The sequence below is a fragment of the Scylla paramamosain genome, chromosome 3 (genome assembly GCF_035594125.1).
Source record: "Scylla paramamosain isolate STU-SP2022 chromosome 3, ASM3559412v1, whole genome shotgun sequence".
Taxonomy (NCBI): Eukaryota; Metazoa; Arthropoda; class Malacostraca; order Decapoda; family Portunidae; genus Scylla; species Scylla paramamosain.
In genome coordinates, this window is record NC_087153.1 from 36,460,714 (window position 1) to 36,478,021 (window position 17,308).

The window sequence follows — 17,308 nt, forward strand, 5'->3', positions numbered from 1 at the left end:
TCTCTCTCTCTCTCTCTCTCTCTCTCTTTTCGTGTGTAAGCCGCAGTGGTCGATTATCAAAGATTCTCGCTTGCGTGGCCGCCGACCATTTATACACGCAGAAAGAGTAGGCGCCGCCATGTCTCCTCCTCCTCCTCCTCCTCCTCCTCCTCCTCCTCCTTTTTTTCTTTCCTTTCCTTGTATTTTTCCTCCTTTTTTTCTTTTCCTTTCCTTCTTTTTTCTCCTCTACCTCTTCCTTTAACTCCTCCTCCTCCTCCTCCTCCTCCTCCTCCTCCTCCTCCTCCTCCTCCTCCTCCTCCTCCTCCTCCTCCTCCTCCTCCTCCTCTTCCTCCTCTTTTCCTCTTCCTTCTCCTCCTTTTTCGATGACTAAGAAATCAATAAAGGATAACAGTTGAATAATTCTGAAGAAAGAAGATAGTGTTGACACATATAGTACTGGGGGGAGAGAGAGAGAGAGAGAGAGAGAGAGAGAGAGAGAGAGAGAGAGAGAGAGAGAGAGAGAGAGAAATTTGGATGATTAAAGGAAGAGAATTAGACAAATATTCATCTTTTTTTCTTCCCGGAAAGGATAATGAAGAGAAGGCAATTTCTGTCAACAAAGAATCATATTTTTTTCCCTTCACAAAAAAAAAAGAAGCATGATTGAAGGGACACGATGGAAGGGTCGGGCGGTGATCGTGATGGCAGACAACGAGATGAAGTGTTTTGTGCTTGGTCAGAGTGATTGAATTCCGCTGCTCATGGATAGATTGGAGCTGGAAGGGGAGAGAGAGAGAGAGAGAGAGAGAGAGAGAAAGGGGTGGGGGGATCTGAAACTATACCTTGTTAGCGAAGAGAAATAAAAAATAAAAATACGAGAAATGAAGGGTAAAAGAAAAGAAAAAGAGAAATCCGAACCAGTGTAACAATGCATATAAATAATTTTGAATTTAAATATTGATCCAAGACGTTCCAAAACTACAAAATATACATTCGTGAACCAGTGGTAAGGAGAAGGAGGAAGACGTGGATGTAGAAGAGAAAAGAAAAAAAAAAGAAAAGAAAAAAAGAAGCAGGAGGAATAAGAGAGCAAGAAAAGAAGAAATATAAGGAAAAGAGGAGGAAAAGGAGGAGGAGGAGGAGGAGGAGGAAAAGGAAGAGGAAGAAGAGAAGACATGACGGTACCTACTCTCTCTGGGTCTACAAACATTCTGTACCTAACTACACATCATTACCAACGACGAACTAAAACAACAACAACAAAAAATAAATAAATAAATAGAATAAAATAATCTCTGAAACTGCACATTACTAACGAGATACACTCAGTAACTACACCAAAACACCATAAAATCATTGACGTACACTCGCATTTCCCTCCATTACTGAGAGTGCCAAACAATACAATATTTTCCACCCTCGTTGCAGTGTCTGTGATTCCCAGTAAAGGTATGCCCCGCTTGCTCTTGATAAACACAAGGCACATGAGGCTCCGCTGGATTCCTGTGTGCTGAGGTGGAAGAAAAACATCGTGGAAGGAGATAGTGGAACCAGAACAGGGTGGATTAAGATTATGTGTGTGTGTGTATGCATGTGTGTGTGTGTGTGTGAGGTGCGGTCCAGGAAAGAATATAGAAGATAATGGATTGTAAGTAGAACATGGATTAGGGTCTTTGTTCCTTGTGTGTGTTGTCTCCAGAACAGAACGTTATTAAGGAAGTAGAACAGGGATTAAGAACAGCGATCGTCTCTGTGTGTGTGTGTGTGTGTGTGCAGCGAGATATTAGTGTTAACCTATAAACCCAGCATGGAATATTGATGCAAAATTAGAACTGTAGCTCTCCACTTTTTTTTTTTTTTTTTTCATTTTCCATCTACACCTCGATTCTTGTCTTCTCAGGTTTCATCTTTCTTTCGCTTCGTTTTCTCTTGATTCTCTTCCTTGGCTGCACCACAGTTACGGATCACTAACCAGCCATAAAACTCTCTCTCTCTCTCTCTCTCTCTCTCTCTCTCTCTCTCTCTCTCTCTCTCTCTCTCTCTCTCTCTCTCTCTCTCTCTCTCTCTCTCTCTCTCGCAACAAAGAAAAAATGAATAAAAGAAAAGAAAGATCTGGACCAATCTCCTGAATATGAGACGTGATATAACTTGCTGATTTATATTTGTATGAGTTTTTATCCTTCTGTCAGGCTCTGTAAGAAAACGCCTCTAATATAAGACAAAAGACCGCATTTTAAAGCTCTTAGCTTTCTCACCACGACTATTTTTAAAGGCCACACAGATGATAAGGCGGGTTTTCAAGAGTGTTTCTCCTGTTAATAATGTAAATACCTTGTTAATCTGTCACTAGAACTGTGAAAATAAAAAAAATAAATAAAACCCGTGGAACTTCAATTAGAGTTATGATAGTAGTGGAAGTGTGGGCAGAAGTGTCAGAATATGATCCAAAAGCTTTACTCCAAAGTGATAATAGTCTCGGTAACCAGACAGGAGTATTGAGGCTGTTAATGCTAATTGAAGGTAATCACCAAGTAATCATATCTAATTGGTCTCAAATGCAACTGCGGTTTTGTCTGGTTATACTGAAATTTGTTCTTTAATCCTATCGCGTCCTCGCAGCCCTTAAATCTTGTATTCTTAAACTCTCTTCTCCCAGGTTTATTTTAAAGGGCCATAGTGATGAATCATGTTGTCATGAATGTTTTCTGCCAGTCTCATTGCAACAGACTCAGTAAGCAAGTTAGTAGTGCTGAGTCATAAGGGAACCTTGAAAAAAGATTAGACAGATTCCTGGATGAAGGTGATAGGCGGAAATGTAATGTATGCTTCATGGCACGTGTAGACCTGATGGCTTCTTGCTGCTTCGCTTATTTTCTTATGTTCTTATGTTAATATCATTACAGTCATTAAAACTTCCTTGAATAAGACTTCAGGCGCGGATGTGTTGTTAGGGAAGCGATGCGGTTCATATTGACACGGGTTGCCCTCATCCTTGAATACTCCAATAACTTCCACAGCAGCTTGGTGGAAGTTGAGGTAAGACGCGAAGATGTTTGAGAACACATATCAGAGTCTATTACGTGGCTGGCTGCGACAGTCATGTTGGAAGGTATTGGTGGTGCTTCACACAACTTTAGTAATTATTAAGAGCAGTCTGAATGAGGAAAGTTAGTAATTACTTCTGGTAATCCTTACTGTGGTACTAATATAAAGGTGTATATATATATATATATATATATATATATATATATATATATATATATATATATATATATATATATATATATATATATATATATATATATATATATATATATATATATATATATATATGTGTGTGTGTAATTTATAGTGAAACATTTAATTGAGGTTACGCACTGTTATTTTTATTTTCTTTTTCTTCCGCAGTATGTAAGTGGACTATCTTCTGTTCCATTCCTGCTCGCATAATTGCAAGGAAGACAAGTATGTACGTGTTCTCGACTTTCGTACCTCAAACAACGTAACATATTTTCATCTTAATGTCGATCAAAGTTAGTAAATCTTTAAGCAGAGATGCATCTTTGTCCATGTTTCCTCCTGGTCATTCACTGGAACAGTGATCTAATAACTGTGAGGTCCCAGCACCTGTTTTGTAAGTTTCGTCAAGCTAATTTGTTGTTGTTGTGAGTCAGGAGTTCTTAGACTGCGACAAGTTTGTTGATGACGACTATTCAAACTGATATATATATATATATATATATATATATATATATATATATATATATATATATATATATATATATATATATATATATATATATATATATATAATATATATATCTTCTAACTTTCTTTGTGTTTATAGTTATTGAAAGCTGTCGTCAGTATATTACAGGACTATTTATGCATTTATCTGTCTGTGTGTAATTAGAACATGATGAGAGCGCAAAGGCACAGTCTTATAAATGCAGGGCCGTGTTTACGAGTGAATATCCACATCAGAGGTAGAGAAACGAGTGGGGGATTAATGATTTGTATGACATGAGGAAAGACGAAATGACTGGTGGCGCACCTGTGTTGATATTAATGTAATGCATCAGTGACATTGCTTTATTCATTTTCATTTTTTGTTCCTGCTAATCCTTGCGTTTCGTAATGGATAGAGTATGCAATATATGCTACATTTTTACGTTTTTTTTTAGGTTAAGTTAGGTTAGGTCGGGTTTCGTAATAGGTGGAGTATTTAATGTAGGTTAAAATTTTCGCGTTTGGATATGACAATAATAGGAAATATATGAGAGTCTGATATTCAGTTATAAAAATACCAGAATATATTTGCATTACATAGATTTTTGGCATTTAACGACGAGAATAATAATACTAAAAAAAATATATACGGGTCAGATTCTCACGTCTAGTTATATCACATTACGTCATTTTAATTAATTTACTGCACCACTGTAAAACACACACACACACACACACACACACACACACACACACACACACACACACACAGACAGACACATGACAATTATCCACATCGTTTTCGAAGGATTACGGACTAAAAACTGGAACACGACAAACAAAAATGAGCCAGCATAAATATAATTCGTAAACACATTAATTTCCTCGACCCAGCGCACCGGCCCGAATACCGCCCGAGCCAAACTGCGGGTCTTACTTACACTGCGGTGCGCCGAGCTACGCATTGAAGTTGAAATAGTACAAGAAGAATTAAGGAACGAAATAAATAAGAGGTAGCATGTGACGCAGACGAAGGAGTAAGGCGTAACAGTGGCGGCTGAAGTTGTGAAATAGTGAAAGTGAAAATCGTAAAGGAGAGAACTAGAAAATGAAAAAAAAGTCAAACAGGAAGGATGATATTAGAGAGAGAAAAAAAAATAGACGAAAAAATAAAGATGAGAATAACAGGTTAAATAGTGAAAGGGAAATAGAGTAGAGCTGTAAAAGAGAAGTAGGAGGTTACATAGTAGAGGGCGAATAAAGATGAGAGTGTAAAGGAGAAATATGAGGGAAATTGAAGAGATGGGAAGGTGAAATAGCGACACAAGAGGAGAAAGAGGAGATAGAAGAGGAGATGGAAGAGGAAATGGAAGAGGAGGTGGAAGAGAAGGAAGAGGAGGAGGAGGAGGAGGAGGAGGAGGAGGAGGAGGAGGAGAAGGTAATACCTATATCAGTGCGATGGAGTAAAGGGAGAAAAATTAATAGGATGAAAAAGAGAAGCAGGAGGAGGGGGAGGAGGAAAAGGAGGAGAAGGGGTAAGAAGAGAAGGAATGGGACGAGGAGCAGGAAGAGAACAACAATAATAAAGAGATCGTAAGGGAAGGGGGACATGGGAGACACCCTTTCATGCCTGCACCAGGAAGCATTTAAGATAATCCTATACAAAAAAAAAAGATAGAAAGAAAAAAAGATGAAGAAAACAAAGTAATCATGCATGCAAAGTAATCATGCCTCGTGTTTCGACTGCCCTGCTTAATTTAAACACACATACACACGCGAAGTGGCATGCGTAGATATACGTACGAGAATGCATGTACGTATATCACCAACACTTGGCAGAAAAAGGGCGGTGCAGTATGCCTTCATAGTCTTTCCTTTTGAACTATAATGCATCAGGGGAGAGGAGGGAGGGAAGGTAAGGAGATATTTAAAGACACCTGCATGTTTTTGCCCTCCTACCTCTCCTCTGTCTAGTCCTCAACAGTGCCGGTTCAGGTGTGCAGCGTGTAGGTGTGGGGTGTCGGGTGTGGGACTGGTGGGAAAGAGGGGGGTTGTGTGGTGGGGGTACCAAGAGAGAGGAGAAGGAGAATTGTGGTGTTTGTTGTTGATGCGGGTTTTAGTTCTGTTGTTGTTGTTCGTGTTGGTGGTGGTGGTGGTGGTGGTGGTGGTGGTGTTTTTTTTTGCTTTTGTTCTTGTTTTTTTTTTTTTCGTCTTCTTTTAATTTCATAATGAGTTTTATTTCTCTGAGATTAGCGAACAGCATGATCTTTCTTTCTCTCTCTCTCTCTCTCTCTCTCTCTCTCTCTCTCTCTCTCTCTCTCTCTCTCTCTCTCTCTCTCTCTCTCTCTCTCAAGCAAAAAATAGCCCAGTTTGCCACATTTTTAGCTTTCCTTTGTTTCGCGTGCTTTCAAAACAGTTTCTCCGCCCCAAAAATAAAAAAAAAAAGAAAATAAAAAACACGTGTGAATCATCCTCACTGAACCCTCCCCCTCTTTCTCTACTCCCTCCCTCACCTCTCTTCCCCACCCTTGCTCCACCTCCTCACTTCCCTCGCCCCTCCCCTTCACCTCCCCCTCACTCCGAAAGGTCAGGAGGGAGTGAACTTTTCAGGGAATGTTTTATTTTGCTCTCCTGTGTCTTGGAGGCAAGAGAGAAAGAAGACAACAAGAAAACGAAGGAGAACGGAGTTAATTTTGTTCTCTTTTATTTTTCTCTGTAGCTTTTCTTCCGTCACCTCTCTTTTAAGTTGAGGTGTTTAGCGAGAATTTCCAGTGAGTTGTGTTTGTCATGTCGTTGCCAGTCGTCTTTGTTGTGAAAGAAAAAGTGTGTTTTCTTTTCTTTTCTTTTTTTTTTTTTTTTACTTTTTCTTTAGGTTTACTTCTATTTTTTTTTTTTTTTGTCAAACAGAGTGAGGTATTTTATCCGGAATTTTTGGTGAGTTTAAATTGTCGTGGCTTTGTCCTTTTCTGACAAAAAAAATAATAAATAAATAAATAAATAAATAAAAATAAATAAATAAATAAATAAAATCATAAATATACTTTTTTTTTGGTTGTTAATGAGTTTTTTTTTATTATTGTCTCTATAGCTTTTCTTCCGTCTTCTCTTTTATTTTAAGCTGAGGTATTTGGCGGGAATTTCTGGAGAGTTTCGTTTCCTAAGTCTTTGTCAGTCTTCTCTCCTGCTAATGATAAAAAAAAAAACAAGAAAAAAACCAAGCATTCTTTTTTTTTTTTCTTGTTAATGAGGAGGATATTTTTGCTCTGAATGGTGCCACTGAGACCGCCTCACTACAGTCACAAGACGAGACACTACACATACAGTCTGTCCACGCAAAAGGCTATAGAGGAAGATGCTGATTTATAATTAAGAGGAATACCTGTCAATAAATATGCCTTACGTGTCAAAGAGACTAGGCAAAGGAGTAGAAAATGGGGAAGAAAAGCTCGTTTATCTTGCCAGTCAAAAAAAAAAAAAAAAAGTCAAGAAAAGTCACAGAAAATTCGGTTAGTTCTGTTCCGGGCGTGTCATTGCTTTCCCCTTCTATAATGTGATTTTAGGTTGTAGAAAGGAACTGAAATCGATGCAGGCAAAGAGTTCCACAGTTCACCGCTGATAAAAAAAAGAAAAAAGGCATACTGACGCACATACAAGATTTATTAATAGACAGATAGTCAGACACATGAAGATACATACATACATTCACTCAACCATTATCATTTCATCAAAAACTATACAATTTTTAAGGCTAAAGTTTGAGCTAATCACTCGTCATAATACTTTTAAATCCTTCTGAAAATTGAATCGAAGAAAAGAATCAAATGCTGACAACAAAAGTTAAAGTGAAAGAGAGAGAGATAGATAGATAGATAGAGAGAGAGAGAGAGAGAGAGAGAGAGAGAGAGAGAGAGAGAGAGAGAGAGAGAGAGAGAGAGAGAGAGAGAGAGAGAGAGAGAGAGAGAGTGTTTTCCTACTTCTTTTCGACACGTCTCTCCTCTATCCTCCTCCCCCCACCTCCATCTCTTCCTAACCTTCCGCCCACCACTCTGCTTCCCTTTGCGCCATTGTTACAGATGCAGTGAAAATGTCGCATCTTTATTGTGTTTGGAATCATATCATGTCCCTGTCAGCCTTGGAGTGGCGAGGGTAAGCAAGGAGAATGTCATCACTATCACCATTCAAACTCCTCTTTCAGTAATGGTGTCGTGTACGTAAAGGATGGGATGGGATTGTCTGTGTAGGATGGAGATTAGACTTTGTATTAATTTCAGATCGAGGTGTTTTAGTGTTGTCTTTATATTGTTAGGGGTAAGTGGTCACAAGGAGAGTGGTAGAGAGGAAGGTAGGAAGGAAGGCTGCATGACATGATGTGTGTGTGTGTGTGTGTGTGTGTGTGTGTGTGTGTGTGTGGGTGGGTGAGGGGAGGGGAGTGATGAGGTGCACCTAAGACTGGTAGTGTTTAGTGGATTAATGAACTGGTGGTTGTTTTACTCAGTGAATTAATGACTTTACTGATCTTAAACTTAAATTGCTAGTATTTTCTCTTCTTTTACTTGCTAACATTTTTCTTTTTATTTTTTTCTCTCCCTCTTTCATTTTATTTCCATTAATATTATTGGAACGGGAAATTGAGATGACTTTTTGTCTTTGTTTTCTTTGTTGGCATTGGTCAGTCTCCTTGATACGTAAAAAAGAAAAGCGAGACGAAAAAAATAAAAAGACGAAACAACAGTACTCTTCGTGATCACCCCAATGCTGTTGTTTCCCTGCATATGAAGAAACAGGAACACATTTATTGCTCTGATATTACGTGTTAGATTAAATTTAACTTTGAAATTTGTTACCTGCTGATTGCACAATTTAACTGCGTGCTCCCAAATGCAGAAACGTTCTTCGATACTTCTGTTAAGTAATGAATTATCGAAGTCTACCAGAATTTAGACGTGTATTAATGAAGCAAAACTCAACAAAACTCAGCACACGTTGATTACGAAGGAACACCTGCACTCAATGTCCGAATTTTATGCAAGGTAGTGGAGTTGTTAAAGTTAAGCAAGGGAAATAAGGATGTTAGTTATTTATTGTTAGTTTGTATTTAGTATTTATAGGACGGTGACTAGTAAATGCTGACCTCGAGTTGTATACTTCTTAATGATTTTGTTTGTGTGTGTGTGTGTGTGTGTGTGTGTGTGTGTGTGTGTGTGTGTGTGTGTGTGTGTGTGTGTGTGTGTGTGTGTGTGTGTGTATGTGTGTGTGTGTGTGTGTGTGTGTGTGTGTGTGTGTGTCTTTTGATGATTCCCTCTCCCTCTTCTTTCGTTGATGATGTTGTTGTTGTTGTTGTTGTTGTTGTTGTTGTCGTTGTTGTTTTCTTCGTGTCTGTTTTTTTCTTGTTTTTATTCCTCTAGTTCTTATTCTTGTTCTTGTTCTTGTTGCTCTTGTTGTTCTTGTTCTTGTTCTTGTTCCTCCTTCTTGTTCCTCTTGATCCTCTTCTTCTTCTTCTTCTTCTTCTTCTTCTTCTTCTTCTTCTTCTTCTTCTTCTTCTTCTTCTTCTTCTTCTTCTTCTTCTTCTTCTTCTTCTTCTTCTTCTTCTTCTTCTTCTTCTTCTTCTTCTTCTTCTTCTTCTTCTTCTTCTTCTTCTTCTTCTTCTTCTTCTTCTTCTTCTTCTTCTTCTTCTTCTTCTTCTTCTTCTTCTTCTTCTTCTTCTTCTTCTTCTTCTTCTTCTTCTTCTTCTTCTTCTTCTTCTTCTTCTTCTTCTTCTTCTTCTTCTTCTTCTTCTTCTTCTTCTTCTTCTTCTTCTTCTTCTTCTTCTTCTTCTTCTTCTTCTTCTTCTTCTTCTTCTTCTTCTTCTTCTTCTTCTTCTTCTTCTTCTTCTTCTTCTTCTTCTTCTTCTTCTTCTTCTTCTTCTTCTTCTTCTTCTTCTTCTTCTTCTTCTTCTTCTTCTTCTTCTTCTTCTTCTTCTTCTTCTTCTTCTTCTTCTTCTTCTTCTTCTTCTTCTTCTTCTTCTTCTTCTTCTTCTTCTTCTTCTTCTTCTTCTTCTTCTTCTTCTTCTTCTTCTTCTTCTTCTTCTTCTTCTTCTTCTTCTTCTTCTTCTTCTTCTTCTTCTTCTTCTTCTTCTTCTTCTTCTTCTTCTTCTTCTTCTTCTTCTTCTTCTTCTTCTTCTTCTTCTTCTTCTTCTTCTTCTTCTTCTTCTTCTTCTTCTTCTTCTTCTTCTTCTTCTTCTTCTTCTTCTTCTTCTTCTTCTTCTTCTTCTTCTTCTTCTTCTTCTTCTTCTTCTTCTTCTTCTTCTTCTTCTTCTTCTTCTTCTTCTTCTTCTTCTTCATGCTTTAATCCTTTTCCCAGATTCCTCTTATTGATCACTATCATTTAAATATATATATTCTTTAAACAGCGTTTTCTTATTAGATCCTTTGCATATGTAATTCTCAAAGCAAAAGTCAAGAGCAGATAATTACCATCCTCTCTCTCTCTCTCTCTCTCTCTCTCTCTCTCTCTCTCTCTCTCTCTCTCTCTCTCTCTCTCTCTCTCTCTCTCTCTCTCTCTCTCTCTCTCTCTCTCTCTCTCTCTCTCTCTCTCTCTCTCTCTCTCTCTCTCTCTCTCTCAACTCAAAGGAAGTATTGGAAAGGAAAGTGTATCGAGAAAACTTTCGCAGTACTTCTCTTTTGACATGGACAGAGAGAGAGAGAGAGAGAGAGAGAGAGAGAGAGAGAGAGAGAGAGAGAGAGAGAGAGAGAGAGAGAGAGAGAGAGGGAAACCGAAGTTGAATTTTCAGTATAAAAAAACGAACATAATATTATTTGCAGTATTGTAATAATAAAAAATAACAATAATAGTAATTAAGTCATGAAGTGTCACCTCCGTCTTGTCTGGTGCAGTTGGCAGAAGCAGGTCACGGATATCGGAGCGGCAGTTTAGAATTATGAACAGCAGAAACATATTAAGATATTGTACCTGGTGATGAACGCGAGACAGCGAACAAGTAATCTTCACTCCATGACGAGATAACAATTAAACAGCGGAGACTATCGTGCATATATTTCTTGTTATGACACTTCCCGTGACCTTGAAGCTGGCATGACCTGTATTCTGAAACGCTTTGTTCGCTCAGCCAGACTGTTTTCAAAGGCCACAGAGCTGAGCAGTCGGGTTTTCATATCTGCTCTCTCGATCGAGGGTGTAGAATTCTTGGTAATATGTTAGTAAAATCATGTTAATATTCTTGCAAACCTCTATAACTTCCAGTAGTCTTGTAGAAGCAGTCGAGGTAGGACGCATAAACGTATAAGAATCTGAACACTGGCTATCTTCTTCCTTGTTTGCTGTATATCGGTTTCATTGTAATATGAAAACACCACTTCATGCTTCAGTGATGTCCAATAGTGTCTCCTGGAAGTTCTAAGGATAGGATACAGAAAAGTTTGACAGCGCTATTAATGGTCACCTTCTCTCTCATCAACATACAATGCAGCAGTTTCTATTTATGTTTATATCCTTAGAACGACAATATTTAATGAAAGCACCCTTGCAAACCTCAATATCATCCAGTACCATCTGCTAGAAGTACGAGGAAGATGCAAGATATTTTTGAGAATCCGGTCAATGGTTACTTTCTACAACTATATTCTTCAGTGTGGGACTCAAATGTGCCCGGCGATACAACACTGTGCACGAAGGAAAACATTATGGGGACGCACAACATTCGCAGACTCAGCATTCCTAGAAACGCCTCACAGGAAGCACAGGACTGCCTCGTACACAGACCATTCAGGGAAGCAGAGCCAGGCAGACAGCTGGCTGGCTTATCTTTAATTGTGTTCACAGTTGGCGCCAGCACTCGTTAATTCCCGGCAGTGTGCGACAAAACAAATGACGAACACACACACACACACACACACACACACACACACTGAAAAACTCACTATCTACACATTTTCACCTTTAAGTTAAAAGAACTGAACTTTAAATAAAACTGGATTAGATTTAAAAAAAAAAAAAGAGATGGAAAGGAACTGGTTCTCAAATAAAGTGGTAGATGAGTGGAATGGACTCAGTAATCAGACTGTTGGTGCTGAGTCCTTAGGGAGCTCTAAAAGAAGATTAAGCAAATTTATGGAAGGAGATGATAGATAGGTGGAAATAGGTAGGTATGTTTGGTACAGGGACTGCCACATGTAGACCTGATTGCCTCCTTGTAGCTTTCCTTATTTTATTTGTATTCTTATGACACACACAAGGCTCCACGTCCATGGCTTGAGAAATGAGAGCTATTGACATGAGTGAGCGGGAACATCTGGTAATCTGTCGCCACTCATCAAGGGGGCGACAGGAGGGGAGGTGGGGGTGGAGTAGCTGAGGACACGAGGCGACACAAGCCCTTCCTGATAAGAGGGATGTTGATGGGGCAGTGACGCCAGACAAGACAAAGGCAAGTGTTCTTTTCTGGTCCATAAAGTAAGTATAGCTCTCTCTCTCTCTCTCTCTCTCTCTCTCTCTCTCTCTCTCTCTCTCTCTCTCTCTCTCTCTCTCTCTCTCTCTCTCTTTTGTCTTATGTCTACTGTTATTTTACTACTACTACTACTACTACTACTACTACTACTACTAGTACTACTACTACTACTACCACATCCTAACTCAGCTATTTTTATTTGAGGGTATGACTAAAGATGGCGGCAGCGAGAAGGTAGATAGACAGGTAGGAAAGGAGGAAGAGAGAAGTATATGAGGTAGCTGAGTTAAGAAGGCAGAGAAGAGAAGTGAGGAGTAGGCATAATGAAGAGAAGAACGAGCAGAAAGAGTTAATGAATGGCTTTCGTAAACACGAGGCAAGCATGAAGACGTGTTTAGGAAGGAACCATAATACCAACCTGCCTTTCATCGAATCGTGCTTACTTTCCTTCAGAACAAAAGAGGGGACATGAAAGTGCCATACAGAGAACTTTCCCTAAGGACTCTAACACACACACACCCGTATTCTAAAAAAAAAAAAAAAACCTTTGCTCTCTCACCACGACTATTTTCAAAGGCCACAGAGACGAATAGACAGATTCTCAACGAGTGTTTCTCCTGTAAATGCTATAGAAACCCCTTAACCTGTCACTAGAACCATAAAAACACGCTTAGAAACATATGTATCTTCACCTAAACCCTTTCAAAGCAGTGGAGGTGCAGCGCGGAAGTGTTCCAGAATATAGTCTGATGTACGAGCGTCAGGCAGCCTTAGTTAGTACGTTAGCGTCTCGTTGGCTGGTGCAGTGGCTGGTTATGGTACGGATGGGGATGAAAGACGAGGAGACCCTGCATCGAAGAGGATTTGCAAGACAAGGGGGAGAGTGGAGAAGGAAGAGGTTACGTAGGAAGAAAAGAAAGGTATGTATGAGTATATCTTGAGCATTATTTATGTGTCACTGATGCTGTGCCTGATAATGTCATTGTGTACTGTGAGTGATGCTGCGAGGCTCTTATTTACGTCATCAGCGTTGCATATGAGGGGTGATGCTATTATGAGAGGATGGGGAAGGAGACGAGACGAGAGGCAGGTGGTGGGTTGTGGTGCGAAGGAGGAAGAGGACGAGAAGGGGCATGGAGTAGATGCAGCAGAGGAGGAACAGGAGGAGGAGAAGGAGGAGAAGAGGACATCAACAGAAACGGATAAACGAGACCGAGAGATATGTTAAGATCGCGAAGAGAGGGAGAAGGAGAAGGAGGAGGAGGAGGAGGAGGAGGAGGAGGAGGAGGAGGAGGAGGAGGAGGAGGAGGAGGAGGAGGAGGAGGAGGAAAAGCAGGAGCAGCTAAAACATAAAAGAGAAAACAAGCGAAATCAAAAAAACGAAAATGAAGAACGGCAACAAGGACAAAAATAAGAACAAGAAACAAGAAGAAAAGGAAGAACAATGACGTAAAAGAACATTAAGAAAAACGAGAAAACAAAACTAACAGGAACGGAGAACAACGTCAATGAATCCAGAGACAATAAAGTAAAAAATGAAAATAAATGCAAAAGAGAGCACAAGATCAGCACTCTTGGTCCTATCAGCATTTCTTGACCATTAGCCAGAGCAACACACTTCTTGCCTCATAGCACCTCACAGTCTATCTGGCAAGGAACACACGGCAGAGCTGGGGAAGGTGGCGAAGCAGAAAGTCAGGATTTATACAACTGTACAGCAAGATAACACCCTCTTCTACTCTCCTCCCCCCCTCTAACTCAGAATTCCTAAATCCTCAACCACTTTCCTGACTCTCAGCCTTACTTTCCTTCTGTTCCCCCGTCGCAGCGGTATTAGAGGAAAGAAAGAGAGGGAGAGCGAGAGCGGTGGAGCATCAGCAGCAGTAGCACCAGCGTGACTTATTGGGGGACACGTAGTACGGAGAGGCAGTCCAGTTCAGTCCCGCCGGCGCCTGGAGTTCACTCGCCTCGTATTACAGGCCTGAGTAGCTCCGCTTTGCTCGCTCACTACTCCCACTGATTGATTTAAAATAGCCAGTCTGGGAGCGCCGTAGAGAGAGAGAGAGAGAGAGAGAGAGAGAGAGAGAGCGGAGAGAGAGAGAGAGTGAGAGAGGAGAGGAGAGAGATGAGATGAGAGAGAGAGAGAGAGAACACAGAGCAAACAGTTACTTACTCTTCTGTCAATCATGCAGGGTAACAGAGGACGAGGTAACGAAGCGCTTCTCGTGTCTAGAAAACAGGCGCACGGAGGTCCATATTCAGAAACGCTTTGCTCTCTCTCTCTCTCTCTCTCTCTCTCTCTCTCTCTCTCTCTCTCTCTCTCTCTCTCTCTCTCTCTCACCACAACTATTTTTAAAGGCCAGTAAAATGATCTACCTGGTTCTCAAGAGTGTTTCTTTTGTTAATAATGCAGAAATCTTGTTAATCTGTCACTAGAACTATAAAAACACCTTCAAAACTCCTGTTACTTCAACTGGAGGCTTTGGAAAGTAGTCGAGATGGAGGCAGAAGTGTTTCAGAATATGGTGTTGAGGAGGCGAGAACAAGGCGAAGCGGGCAGGACCAGGCAGGAGGGTCGCCAAGGATAAGAGACCAGCTCGGTGCAGGAATTTTGGAATACTTTGAATGCCTGGAGGACTTGAGAGAGAGAGAGAGAGAGAGAGAGAGAGAGAGAGAGAGAGAGAGAGAGAGAGAGAGAGAGAGAGAGAGAGAGAGAGAGAGAGAGAGAGAGAGAGAGAATAAAAGGGAGGAAATAGGAGAACGAGGGAGAGGCGAAAAAATTGAAAGAAGAAGTGAGATAAAAAATATTAAAGAAACAGGGGGAGAAGGGAAACAATGAGAGAGAGAGAGACAGAGAGAGAGAGAGAGAGAGAGAGAGAGAGAGAGAGAGGAGAGAGAGAGAGAGAGAGAGAGAGAGAGAGAGAGAAGAGAGAGAGAGAGAGAGAGAGAGAAAGACTGACCACCAACCTTAAATATTTCTGACTCATTTTTTTAAATTTAAGATGCTGATGGAGTATTCTAATAAAAACAAATATTTATGATGTCTTTGATCGGAGAGTCTTTGCAGGGCATCATGTAATTGTAATCCTTAAGAATCTGACAGCCTCTTTGCACTTTTATTTGGGCTAAGATCAGATAATGTTGGTAAGTTTATAATGTCCTGTTGTCAATAGCTGGAGGTTATGTACTGCCTTGTAAAAGTCTTAGGTTAAAAAGTTTCTAATTTCATTTTATTTCGGCTTACGATATAATATTCTAATTAGCTCCAAGAGACCTTCCCGAATTCTAAGCGTTAAGACCAGGTTTGTATTGTCTTAATAATTTGTGTTTTGTCTGATATCGCAATGGGAATAAGTGTTCACTATTAAATAAAATTTTATATATTGAATACCTTATCTGTTAACTGACTAACTAACCAATCAGCTTCCAACTAACTTAATAACTAAGTACGCAGGATTTAAAGGATATTTTTTATGATTTTATTGACAGATTAACAAGATTTCTACATTATTAACCAGGAGAAGCACTCTTGAGAATCCCGCTAATCGTACGTGTGACCTTTGAAAAATGGTCGTGGTGAGACAGTCAAGTGTTTCAGAATAGGGGCTATACAGTCATACGCTGCTATTTAAGAAGATACCTGCTGCGTAACCTTATATTATTACTGGACACCGTTGTAAAGTGCCTGGCTGACTAGGAGCGTGTGAGAGGGCGAGGCAGTGATGGAAGGTCCCTAGGGAATACTTTACATTTGTTAACACGTGTCCTCCTGTGAATACAAGGCGTACAAGATCTTGGAACTCCCTCCCCTCTCTCTCTCTCTCTCTCTCTCTCTCTCTCTCTCTCTCTCTCTCTCTCTCTCTCTCTCTCTCTCTCTCTCTGTTTTCTGCTCTTTGTATTCACTTTTCTGTTTCTTAACGTGTTCTTTCTCTTCCTTTCTGTCTTCTCCAGTTTTCTTTCATCTACTGCCATTATTCTGTTTCTCTCCTCTTTCTCTCTCTCTCTCTCTCTCTCTCTCTCTCTCTCTCTCCTCTCTCTCTCTCCTCTCTCTCTCTCTCTCTCTCTCTCTCTCTCTCTCTCGTGACTATAAACTTATTTTCATCTTTTTTTTTCAGAGCGCCGTGTGTGGTGTGTGTGTGTGTGTGTGTGTGTGTGTGTGTGTGTGTGTGTGTGTGTGTGTGTGTGTGTGTGTGTGTGTGTGTGTATGCGCGCGCGTGTGTCTGAGTGTCAGGCCTCCACCAAGCTGTACAGTGTCGTACCTCAATGATAGCATCGCATCTCCAGCTGGGGCTTGTCACGTCACCTTTATGACGCCGCCGCTCCCTCGCCAACGCATCAGCAGGAGCAGCAGGAGCAGGAGGAAGAAGAAGAGGAGGAGAAGGTGGAATATATCGGGAAATTGCTGTGATCTTCTTCTTTTCCCTGTCACAACACTCAAGGCAACACCATCAGGACGAATGTAACACTCCAAGGCATCTCTGGTCGCAACACTGCCTTCCTCAACACTCTGCGAGACTCAACATAAGGGTTTTCTCCCCACCAAGACGCTACCGCCACCACCGCCGCCTCCTCTGCTCTAGTCGCGGGTGAATCATATTTTGGCGCCTTCAGTCTGATGGCAAATAGGCTTTTGAGGGATTTTTATCATTTCAGCACTTCAAAGTCTCCTTCTGTGTGCTAAACGGGTGCTAACGAAGTACTTGATGCTGGTGGCTGACTAGTGTGTGTGTGTGTGTGTGTGTGTGTGTGTGTGTGTGTGTGTGTGTGTGTGTGTGTGTGTGTGTGTGTTGGGGGGGAGTGAAGATCTTTTTGTGAGTGTTTTCTTTTTCTTCATTGATGTAGGAAGGTTCTCATACCGATGTTGGGATTGAAAAACATGTCTTTATGTCTTTGATTTTTAAGAGTATTCAGTTCTTACACTTTTTATATATAAGTCTCCGTTTGGTTTATCGTATTGTTTTCTGGCTTTTAAATGTTTCGTGTTTACTTTTCTCTCTTTTCTAGCACACGTGGTTCAGGTGTTCTCGCGTTCTCAAGTGTTCACAAGTGCTGACAAGTGTTTCCTGGGAGCACTGTGGAGATAACAAGCACCATAAGCAACACTGCATTACCGGAACATTACAGCAGCACACCACCACCACAACACAACACCGCTGT

General features: G+C 40.4%; 1 protein-coding gene across 8 annotated transcripts in view; it reads right to left on the bottom strand.

Annotated features, from left to right (window-relative positions):
• LOC135094755 (uncharacterized) overlaps positions 1 to 17,308 on the bottom strand; it is a 157,054-nt gene that overhangs the window by 80,700 nt on the left and 59,046 nt on the right. For 2 of the 8 annotated variants that reach the window (XM_063995123.1, XM_063995115.1), the window contains exon 2: positions 16,411 to 17,223. The exons of the other annotated variants lie outside the window; for them this stretch is intronic. The gene's annotated coding sequence lies outside the window, so the exon portion shown is untranslated. The remainder of the gene's footprint in view (positions 1 to 16,410; positions 17,224 to 17,308) is intronic. 8 annotated transcript variants of the gene reach the window in all.